Here is an 11,458-nt window from a genome sequence, read left to right on the forward strand (position 1 = left end):
TTACTCAAGAAGAAACCAATAACCTAAATAGATTTATATTTATTAAAGAAATTCAATTTTTAGTTTAAAAAATGTTCTGACAAAGAAAATACCAGGCCCAGATGACTTTGCTGATCAATCTGCTAAGCATTTAATGGAGAAATATTACAAAATCTACACAATGTCTTATAAAAAATTGAATTGATGGGGAAATTATTTCCCAATCCATTCTATGAGTCCGGTATTATCCTGATACCAAAGCCATGCAAACATAAGAAAATTATAGACCAATAGCCTTCCTGAGCATAGATGCAATAATCCTGAACAAAATTTTAGCAAATGAAATCCAGTTATTTATAAAAATTGATAACACATTAGATCAAGTGTTATTTGGCTTGTGGAGGAAATGGTACTCTCATACACTGCTTGAAGGAGTGTAAAATGGTATAACCATTCTGGAACACAGTTTGATAGTTTCTTAAAAAGAAATACATACACCTAACGTATAATCCAGCTATTCTAGTCCTAGGTATTTACCCTACAAAAATGAGAACATGTCCATAGTAAAGACCTATCATAAATGTGTATAACAGCTTTATTTGTTATAGTCAAAAACTGGGAACCAACCAAATGTTCCTCATCTGGTGAATAAACTGGTATATCCATACAATAGAATATGACTTAGCAAACAAAAGAAATAAACTATTGATATAATAAGAATATAGATTAATATAAAATTAATTATGCTTAGTGAAAGACACCAGACAGAAGAGAGAATATTCAGTGATTCCAACAACAAAAATTCTAGACAATTAAAACTAAACTGATAGAAGATTTATTGTCATCTAGGGGCAAGAAAGGGAAACAGGGAAAGATGGAAGAATGGGATTTCAAGTAAAATTTGGAAAGCAACAGATAAGATCATTATATTGATTGTGCGGATGATTTTAAAGATAGATACTTATATCAAAACTCAAAGAACTGTACACTTTCTATATATGCCCTTGTTTGTAAGTCAATTACATTTCAATGAACTGTTAAAAATGTTCATTTTCATTTTCTTTGGCTTGGCAATCATCTGTATTCATCTTTATCACGCCTGTGTGGTATCTCCAGTCTGACTCCAGCCTCTTTCCTTTCTACCACATAAGGGAGATAGGAATGCAACACTGTCTAAACTCAGAGAGACATCTTAAAGGACTGAAAGCAGTCTGCTCAAGGGTATTCTTGCTGGTTTCAGCTGGGCAAACAAAAGTGTATATTGCCTGTATCTATACCGGTAGTGACGTTTGCTGACATTAATTTCCTAACACCTGGAGACCTATAATTCAAATTGAGCCAGTCAGCCAGACTTGAATGACCATGCAAATTAATTTTTGGTCTTAAAAAAAGGGGCGGGGTGGTTCCTCAGCACCCATTCCTAGAGATTCTTATTTAGTAAGTCTGAGGTGGAACACAGGGAATTTGCATATAAATTAAGATTAGAAACAATAGCATTAGACAAAATTAACATTTTCACCCTTGCCACCACTAGAACCTTCCACCATCATCAAGCTGTTGTTCTCTTCCCCTCTTACATCATATTAAATCCTCTCCCACTTGCCTAATTTTCACCTATGCAAATCATGGTGACCCACAATGGCAAATTCTACCTCTTCTTTTGTGACTAACCATCTCCCCCTATTTCATTTCTTCTCACCTGTCTCCAATCCCTTTTGTTTGAGTCAAAACAATCCAAAGATCCCAGGCTAATCATAAAGGTATTCCTTTCTCTGGGTTCCAAGTCACTATGTAGGATGAAATATCCAGGGTTTCAAAACAAAGGTTTATTTACAGAAAATTAGCTCTTTTGCATCACACAAGTCACTGTAACATCTTCTTATGCAGCACCAGTATTTATTTACTTGCTCACTACATTGGACTCTGTCTACGGACAACTAGTATTAAAGCCTAGAGCAAAGTTGTTTATTTTTGCCATCCAAATTTCTGAGAAGAAGATATTTTAGATAAGCAATTCACCACTGTCTTTGATCTCGAGCTATCAGCTTCAAAGTATAACATTTAAAAATAATTTTATGTGGTTTCTATTATTTTGCCTGCCTTGCATGCATTGAAGCTTGTTTTAAGATGTCTCTTCTGTTTTTGAGCATTTTTGTAAGATGGTCAAGTTAGATGTTTGTCCTTTGTGATAAAACTCAACAATGTCTTTGAGTTTCCCAGACTTAATTGATTACTGTATTAAACAGTGGTAACATGAATGCATTGCTTTTCCTTATATGACATTTGCTGAGAGTATAGGGTTGATGCCCACTCTTAATCTCTCTGAAAGAGCATTGGCTTCTATTTTCTCTCTGGTCTTTGTAGCTTTTCTTGAAGAAGAAAAAAAAATTACACTTTGTATATCTAATATGTTTGGTGGCAGGGAGGGCAGTTAACAATACTTCTGCACAGTGGTGATAAACTTTTCTCTTTGTCAGGTCCAAGAAAAAAAAATGTGTTAAAGTAGAATACTTGGACAATACATTGCAGAAGCGATATAAATATACTTCAGAGGTCTGGTCAAGGGATATAGTTGATTTTATTTTTTTCTGGTTTAAGGTCTTAGAGACAGTAGAATGTAGTGGGCATAGTCAAAAAGCAGTAGTAACACTAATTATCTAGGACTGGGAAAACAGGTTCCCAAATTCTATTCTCCCACCTATGTGATCTTGGGCAAGGTTGTGCATTCTTTTGTTTATTCATTCATTCATTGTTCAAGTATGTCCTTGGCACAAAAACAGACACTCAGATCAATGAAACAGAATAGAGAACCCAGAAATGGACCCACAAATGTATGGCCACTAACCTTTGACAAAGCAGGAAAGAATATCCAATGGAATAAAGACAGTCTCTTCAGCAAGTGGTACTGGAAAAACTGGACAGTGACATGCAGAAGAATGAACCAGGACCCCTTCCTTACACCATACACAAAAATAAACTCAAAATGGATGAAAGACCTAAATGTAAGACAGGAAGCCATCAAAATCCTCAAGGAGAAGGCAAGCAAAAACCTCTTTGATCTTGGCCACAGCAGTTTCTTACACAACACGTCTCTGGAGGCAAGGGAAACAAAAGCAAAAATGAACTATTGGGACCTCATCAAAATTAAAAGCTTTTGCACAGCGAAGGAAACAATCAGCAAAACTAAAAGGCAACTGACAGAATGGGAGAAGATATTTGCAAACAACATATCAGATAAAGGGTTAGTATCCAAAATCTATAAAGAACTTATCAAACTCAACACCCAAAAAAGAAATAATCCTGTGAAGAAATGGGCATTGTCCAAGTATGTCTTGAGCATCGTCTGTGCATCAGACATTGTGGAAATCTCTGGTAATGGAGGGGGAAAACACAGCCCTTGCTCTTATAGAGTGTGTCAGGCATGAGAATATGCCTCGAAGGTCTCCAGCTACAGTAGCACAATGGCCTCAGATTCTGTCCTCTGAAATCCACTGTACCATTTGTACAAGACCACATTTCCCATAGGCTGTTTTCCCCCTAGTGACTGACTGTGACAGGCAATGTACTAAGACAAGTACATTTCTGGGACACATGGTACTCATAAAATGGTTGATTATGACTTGAGAACTCAATGATGGTCTTGCTGAACATCCTTATACTACACAGTGGTCTAGTTTCTTCCCATTCTGCCTTATTTCCTTCAGTCAGGGTCAGGCTTTCATCAAGTTCTGATGGCTCTCTCAAACTTGTGTTCCCTCCCCATTTTCTCTCTCTGGCATTTCTCATACTAAAAATCCTTGCATACTTAATATAATCTTGGTGTTTGCTTCTTAGGAAACCTAGACAAACATATGGAACATATATTCTATTGGAGAATACAAGAAAATAAACATGTAAATAATAACGTAATTTCAGATAGTGAAGATTGTTTAGGATAATAAAATGGCAGACTGGAACAGATTGATCACCAGGGATGGGGTTTGAGGAGGAAGCACTTTATTCTTTAGCTTATATGGGCAGGGAGGATGTCTCTGGGCATGTTATATTCTAGCTGAAAGTCAAATGATGAGATATAAATAGGCGGGGGAGGAGGAGGTGGGCAATGTGAAGGGCTGGAGCCCAGAAAGAGCAGCATGTTTGGGGAATGTAAAGACAGGAATCTTAGTAGCATCCTCCAGGGCAGTGTGGCAGGAGGTAAGATCAGAAGGACAGATAAAAGCTTGGTTCCAAAGGGCCTCAAAGGCCATGATAAGGAATCTACATTTTATTCTAAATGCAATAAAAAACCATTGGAGAGTTTGAGCAGAAGTGTGGCACAATTTGATTTACATTTTTGAAAGATTACTCTGGCTGCTGTAGAGAGAATGGACTGGGGGTGGGTGGGTGAGTAGGACAACAAGTAGAGAAGTTATATTACAAGAATCTAGGTGAGAGCTGGCCTAGGTTGGGACTATGATAGTGATAGTGCTGGTGAGAAAAATAAAAGGATTGAGATATGCTTTTTAGGCATATCTGTTAAACTGCTTAGTTTTCTCTGTCTTAATTTCATCATTTTAAAAATTGGGATAGTAATAGTACCTACCTTATAGTAGGTTATAGTAAAGATTAAATTATATGTGATATATAAAATGCTCACTACACCAAATAAATTTTAGCCCCTTTTCTTATGGAAGTAATACTGGGTGGAAGAGAGTAAATTCATGCTGTATTCTAGTTCTGCCACGAACGTAAGATGTGACCCCAGTTCCCTATCAGTATAAAGTTGGGAGGGGATGGTGATTATAAAATCAGAGACTATTAGAGCTGTATGGGACCTTTGAGGTTATCAATATCATCCTACTAGTGAAGGAAGAACAGGCAACACAGGAGTATAAAACCATGTCCTGCAAGAAGCTCCTGACACTGAACTCTGTGGCTTTATGAGGCCCTTTCCATTATGAAACTCCAGTGACTCTCAGTACTCCACAATTTGACTAACAATCCTTCTATAAGGGTTCTCTGGGGTCTTTGTCAGACTTTTTCTCAGTTCTTGGATCATTGTATTTCTCTTCTCATCTGACCTGAGTTTGCAGGTTTCTCAGAAGCAATGCAGAAAATAATATGTCAAATCAAAGTTTGTTTTCTTTCCTGTGGCTCCACACCTGAGCACGCAATGATTCATCTCACTGAGAGATGTTATGCTTTCAACACCCCCTTGAGATCTTGATTTCTGCCTAGGTTTCTTGAAAACTTCCAACTAGGTAGAGTAGTCTTAATATTATTAAAAGTTAAACAACAAAATATCATGCTCCTTTTACCAAATAATAGGAAATATAAAGTACCACTCATGAAGTAATCTTTTCATTTTAAAGTTTCTATTAAGGTAAGAATTCAGACATTTTCAGAAGAACAGAGAATGCTACAAATGATTTCATCCATCTTCAACTCATATCTGATTTCTTCAGTGACTAAATAGCTGCAGGGAAGGTGGAGCTATTTTAGGTTAACAGACACTTGCCAGGGTGTTGTACCTTCAGAAATAGTGGAGAATTTTGGTTGGACTAGCTTTCCTTCAGATGGTAATTATAAAATCTGGACAATATATATATATATATTTTAATTATTAAATTGGAAAGTGACCAAAATCAAAACTAGAAGAATCCTTGAAAGAAAAATTTCCATGAATGAGATCTGAAGGTTTGCAGGCTCTTTCTAGCGAAAGCCACCATATTACTGGTTTGAGGTATCAAACACAGTCTGGGGCAAGCAGAGCAGAAAGTTAGAGGGATAATCCTGGAAGGGAGGGAGCTGCACAAGAGGAGAGCCCCAAACATACATAAAATCTGCCTAAAACCTTGGATGACTGTTTTACATGGTCTCAAGAACGCCCAGGGGGTCTTGAAAAATAACAGCAGCTGAAAGCTGAACGAACTGTATGGAGAGCTCATTTACTGTTCCTACAAGGAATACAGAGTTGGGAGTTTGAGTTCATCCAAATTAATTCCTTCTAAAATAAGAATTACTCTTCAAAGAACATAACAGAATCTAGAGACCCTACACTGTATAATTCATAATGTCCCACTGCCATTCAAAAATCATTGGATGTACAAAGAAATCATAAAAGATACTCAAGAAAAAAAAAGCATTAAATAGAAACCTACCCTGAGAGGATCCAGGTGATGGGAACTGCACACAAGGACTTTAAAGCAGCCATAGTAAATATGTCCAAAAACTTAAGGGAAAAAAAATATGTATGCGTGTGTATGTGTACACACACACACACACACACACACACACACACACACACACACACAATGAATGGAAAAGAAGGAGAAATTTCAGTAGAATTTAAGGCAGAAAAGAGAAGCTTTCCCAATGCTAGTATCCTTCCTACTTGTCTAGGCTTTGGTATTTTTTCTAAGCACGAGGCTCTAATTTACTCACTCAGCCTTATGAAGACACACTTGATAATTATTCAGCATCATCTATCCCAGTTGAAGTAGGTCTGATTTCAATGGCAAAGAGGGTAGATGGTGGTATTAGTGATGCTGGTGGTAGCAGTGGTGGCAGGCAGAAACGAAATTCTAATTGAATACAAGGATATACAAAGAAAGTATTATAAATCCTCGCTCTAATTAAAGGAGATTATACATCTATGGTATTTCCCATGAACTTTGGCATTAGATCCTGACCTAATTTATGTTTACTCCAATGTTTCTTGAGAAAGGGAAGGATTTACACAACTAGTAATATCTGAGAGTAAGAATACTTAGTTCTAGTCTCTAATACTCCAATCAATTTGGAGACACTAGTTGTCAGTTAAAATCCCAGGAAATCCAAATTTTTTCTTCTCCAAAACTTGGATGAAATTATCTCTTTATAGCTATGACATTTAACATCATTTAATGAATTCCAGACCTGGATTGTGTCTTATCCAACCTCTTATCTTGGTAGTAATAACACTGTCCTGCTTACTATATGGAATAGTTTGAACAAAAAATTAGATGATGACAAAATAACAGTAACTTACATTTATTGAGGAATTACCATTTTCCAGGCATTGTTCTAAGTGCTTTCTTTTCATGTATTAACTCATCTAACACTAACAACAGTGATGTAGTTACTATTTTTATTAGCCTCATTTCACAGATAAACAGAGGTAAAATAGTGTGCCAAGGTCTCCCACTTCAGATGTAGGGGTGGGATTCCATTCTGGTAGACTATAGTGAATATGTAGGAATAAAGCATTCTCAGCTTGTTAAGAATATTAAGAATGTGAACTAGTACAACCACTATGGGCAGCAATTTGGCAACAGTCCTACAATTAAATAATGTTCACTCCTATGAACTGGAAATTCCACCCATGGTGTTCACTAAGACAAACTCATACATATGCAGCAGGTTACACAGAAGCAAATGTTCAGTGAACATTATTTGCAGTAGGGAAAAACCTAACTGTCCATCAGTAAGTGAATAAGTAAATCAATTGTGGTATGTGTGCATATACCTATATATATATCAATATACATACATATATTATACACATATATGTATATATGTATACATGTATATTGATATACATATTGATATATATACCACATATATATTTAGTGAGATACTCTACAACAATTCAGTGAGTATGTATCAATATTATGTAGATCTAGAATTTTGCTCTCCAATGTGGCAATCACTAGCTACATAAAGCCACTGAGCACTTGAAAAGTGGCTAAAGATATATGTTAGAATAATAATATTTTGTATATATTGGGTTAACTAAATATATACTAAATTTAATTTTTATCTGTTTCTTCTTGCTTTTTAATTGATATTGCCATGAGAAAAATTTAAACTACATATATAGCTCATATTATATTTTTGTTGGAGAGCACTGATCTAGAAAATATAATTTGAGTTAAAATAAGAAAGCTACAAAATGATAGATACAATATAAAAGAATCTGTAAACACTACACTACAAAGCATGTAAAACAATACTATCTACTGTTCATAAAGCATATACATGCAATTAAAATACAAAAATATGCACTGAAATGGCACCCTACAAAGTCATAATAATGCCCCCCTAGAGAGAACAGATAAGGAGATGGAACCTGGAGAGAGAAACAAAGGGAACTTGAATTTTGTTTAAAATATTCTATTTTATCTATATAAACAAAGTATCTGAAGCAAAAAGGACTAGTAATGTCTGATAATTTTTGAAAGTGGGTTATTTTTATGTTTTGGTGTTTTATTTTAATGTTGCAAAGATGAAATAGAGCAAAAAATTGAAATCAGGCTAATATAACATGTAGTCATCCATTCATGCACATATATATATATATATATATATATATATATATATATATAACCATACATTCACACTTTATCAACCCTCCAGTCTTAGGCACCATCTTTAACCAAAGAATCCAGCAAAGAGCACCTTGAGGATATTCAAGTAAATCTGAGACATTGAGGAGAGAGGCGAAGTCCATGCACTATCATCTGATAATTGTGTATATCTATTAAAAAAGGTAATGATTTTTTCTGACTATATAAAAGTACCATATGCTCACTGTAGAAGACTTTAAGTTTTTAAAATGTTTAAAGAAAAAGCAATTTCTCATAGGCCTGTCACTAAGAAAAAAAATCACTGGATATCTTGGGTTATTTTTTTTTCAGTCACTGAGTATTTGGATTTTACTTTTGCTAATATCTGACAGATATTTTGAAATAAACCCTTTAGTGAAATATGATTGTTTTGTCTTTGATCAAAGCAATCTTTGCCTTAGGGCTCTAGCTTGGGCTTGTGATATCTTTCTTTCTTACTTTTAAAAAATCAAAACAAAAATAAAGGCAATAGCTAATATTTACTAAAGGGAAGAACTTGTATGCTTTTCAGTGTAGGAACTACTATAGTTCCCATTTTACACAGAAAAGATGAGGACTGGAAAGGAGGTTTCTATTATAATTCCCATTTTATTGTAAAGAAACTGAAATTTAGAAAGGTTAAGGAGCTTGCTCAGATCACAGATAGAGATAATAATGATGGAGATGTCCACACCTCCAAACTGAGGTCTTACAGATCCCACAGTCCATATTCTTCCTCTATCCTCTACCACGTTCCAGCATATGAGCTTACTTATTTCCTTTTGCTAATCAGTATAATGTGTCAATGTTTGAGACCAGTAGAAGGAATATATTTGATATAGAATCTGTTAGGCACTGGTACAGCCAATCAAATGACTCTTATCTTTTATAAAGACATCTCTTCCTTCAGTTTCTCTTACTAGGCCTATCAGGTTTGGGTTGGGTGCCTATTGCCAACTCCTGGTTCCACCTAGCTGGTGCTCAGAAATTGTCCATAATGCTAAGGAGCAGACTAAATGGCTTATTTTTGCATTTCATGTTGCAGCCCTAGGAGGAAACTTGTATGGTTACCAGCTTACAAACAAAAATAAATAAGGAAATGAAAACCATGTTCAATATGAAAATGGCCTGCCAGTGACTGGGGCCAGGGATGAGCCTTTCAAAATATGATAGAAGATAGAGGTGTGGCAGGAGACGAGTGGCGGAGGGATAAATCAAAGTGTGGAGACAACTTTAGCCAAAAGACTGACAGCAACAGACTCTGGGCAGTTAACAAACTCTAGTAACTCTATAACAGATAGAGAGGAAGAGATCCTTAAGCTAATTTTCATTCAATTCTTCTCCATTGGAGGGTGAGGAGTAATCATCACTGGGGGTCTTGGCAGTTGAGATAACATGCTGACTGAGGTGGGCCAGAGGAGAGGTGAAGATTATGTACCTGTTGCTGGGACCTAGCCCCTCCTTTAGCCTTAAACCAGAATTCTACCCCAATACCCCTCCCACTGAATTGTTGGTATGGGTTCCAATAAATACTGTTTGTGCATTCCATAACGATTCTACATTCTATGAAAGGCTTGGGTTTCATAATATTGCATACACATGATGAGTATTAATTAGCAAAAGAACACTCTTGTCCATGATGAGATGTAGAACACAGTCCCTGAGGTCAGGGAATAGTGAATTAGTGAGTGGAAAGAAACTCCAAGCATGTATCTGAGATCTTGATTATTAATGTCGAATGACATGAACACAGGAAAAAAAAAAGTAACATAAAAAGTGAAGAGAACAACCTCCTAATTTTCCCACTCTTTAACTTAGATCAAAACATGGAAATTAAGTATAGTCAAAAAAAATTTTTGCTTCAGCTGCATGTGTCTATATCAACTCTGTCTCCTGCCAAGGGGTAAGTATGGCAGGAAGAATTGTTTATTTTCTGAGAAAGGAAGCCAATGCACCAATTTTTAACTGAAAGAAGAAAAAAGTGACAAAGCAAGGGGGGAAAAATCATTGGACAGCATTGTCTTTGAAATTGCTTTGCATACGTTTTCCCAGGCTCTAAGAGGAACATTTGTCTGGAAGGCAAACCTGTCCTTATATTCCACATACAAGCTTAAAATGAGTTTTCATAGTCATTCAAACATTATAAAAAGCTGCTATTATTCCCACCCTTCCCAAATGAGTCCGTAGGAGTGGGATGGAATAGTTGATCTGAGCTCTCCCAGTTACTCTAATCTCTTTCTTGACAGGAGCTGTTGAGACTTGCTCTGGTTCCTCCTTTCACAGATGGAAAAGCAACACTGTACCTATATCTCAGGGCAATGCTGTTATTGGCAAGGCCTCTAAGAATAGAAAACAAAACAACTAATGACACAAGAGGGGTATAAAACCTCATAACATGGGACTGTCGGCCAAAATCAGAACTGACTCAGTATAGTAGCATCCCTGCCCCCCCTCTGCCTCAGTGACAACACAAACCTCCAAGCGATTAGACTAAAGGGGGATGTATATTTCTGGGCTACCTGAGGCACCTCTGACTCTACATTTCTAAAGAATTCATGGACCCACTTTAAACATCAGAATAAACGGCAACAAGGATGAGAAGGGTGGTGGCTTTCTGTGGCAGTGTAAGGCTGGGCCCCACACAGTGTTTTCTTGTGGAGAACAATCTGCACTTTTAAATCAATTGGACTTCCCAACCATGGTCTGCTGCTCAGTAAAACAGTTTTGTGACCCTTCTTTCTGCTTATGGGCTTGGCATTGCCACTCCTCCCAAATCTCTTTAAGCAATCACTCCCAGGCTCCAGCAATGTCGTCCCTTTGCCTTCATCAGTAAGATACATCCTTTGAATTCAGTGCATTTGCTTGTTTACTTATTGGTTAAAAATAAGTAGAGAGAGATCTTTTTATTAGACACATGGTTTCTATGTTCATCAGTTCTACAGACATACTATTCTAAATATGTTCTGCTGGGCACTTGCACCAAAGGGCTTTCTCTGAAGGGAAATTGGTTAAGATGGACAATACAGATAAGAACTAGGCTCTGGAGTCAGACCAGCTGGAGCTCACTCTTTGCTCTGTCACTTAAATAGCTGTGGATTTGGGGGAAGTTACCTCACTTTTCTAAGAGTTTTTCC

The 11,458-nt window shown here is 36.5% G+C and overlaps 1 long non-coding RNA gene across 1 annotated transcript in view; it reads right to left on the bottom strand.

The window, feature by feature from the left end:
* The window catches only part of LOC109263006 (uncharacterized), a 41,891-nt gene extending 38,820 nt beyond the window's left edge, over positions 1-3,071 (bottom strand). The window contains exon 1 of the long non-coding RNA XR_002078044.2: positions 2,976-3,071. This is a non-coding gene — a long non-coding RNA (uncharacterized LOC109263006). The remainder of the gene's footprint in view (positions 1-2,975) is intronic.
* Between the last annotated feature and the right edge of the window lie 8,387 nt (positions 3,072-11,458).

The sequence above is a fragment of the Panthera pardus genome, unplaced genomic scaffold (genome assembly GCF_024362965.1).
Source record: "Panthera pardus isolate Hobbes unplaced genomic scaffold, ASM2436296v1 HiC_scaffold_24, whole genome shotgun sequence".
NCBI classification, from domain to species: Eukaryota; Metazoa; Chordata; class Mammalia; order Carnivora; family Felidae; genus Panthera; species Panthera pardus.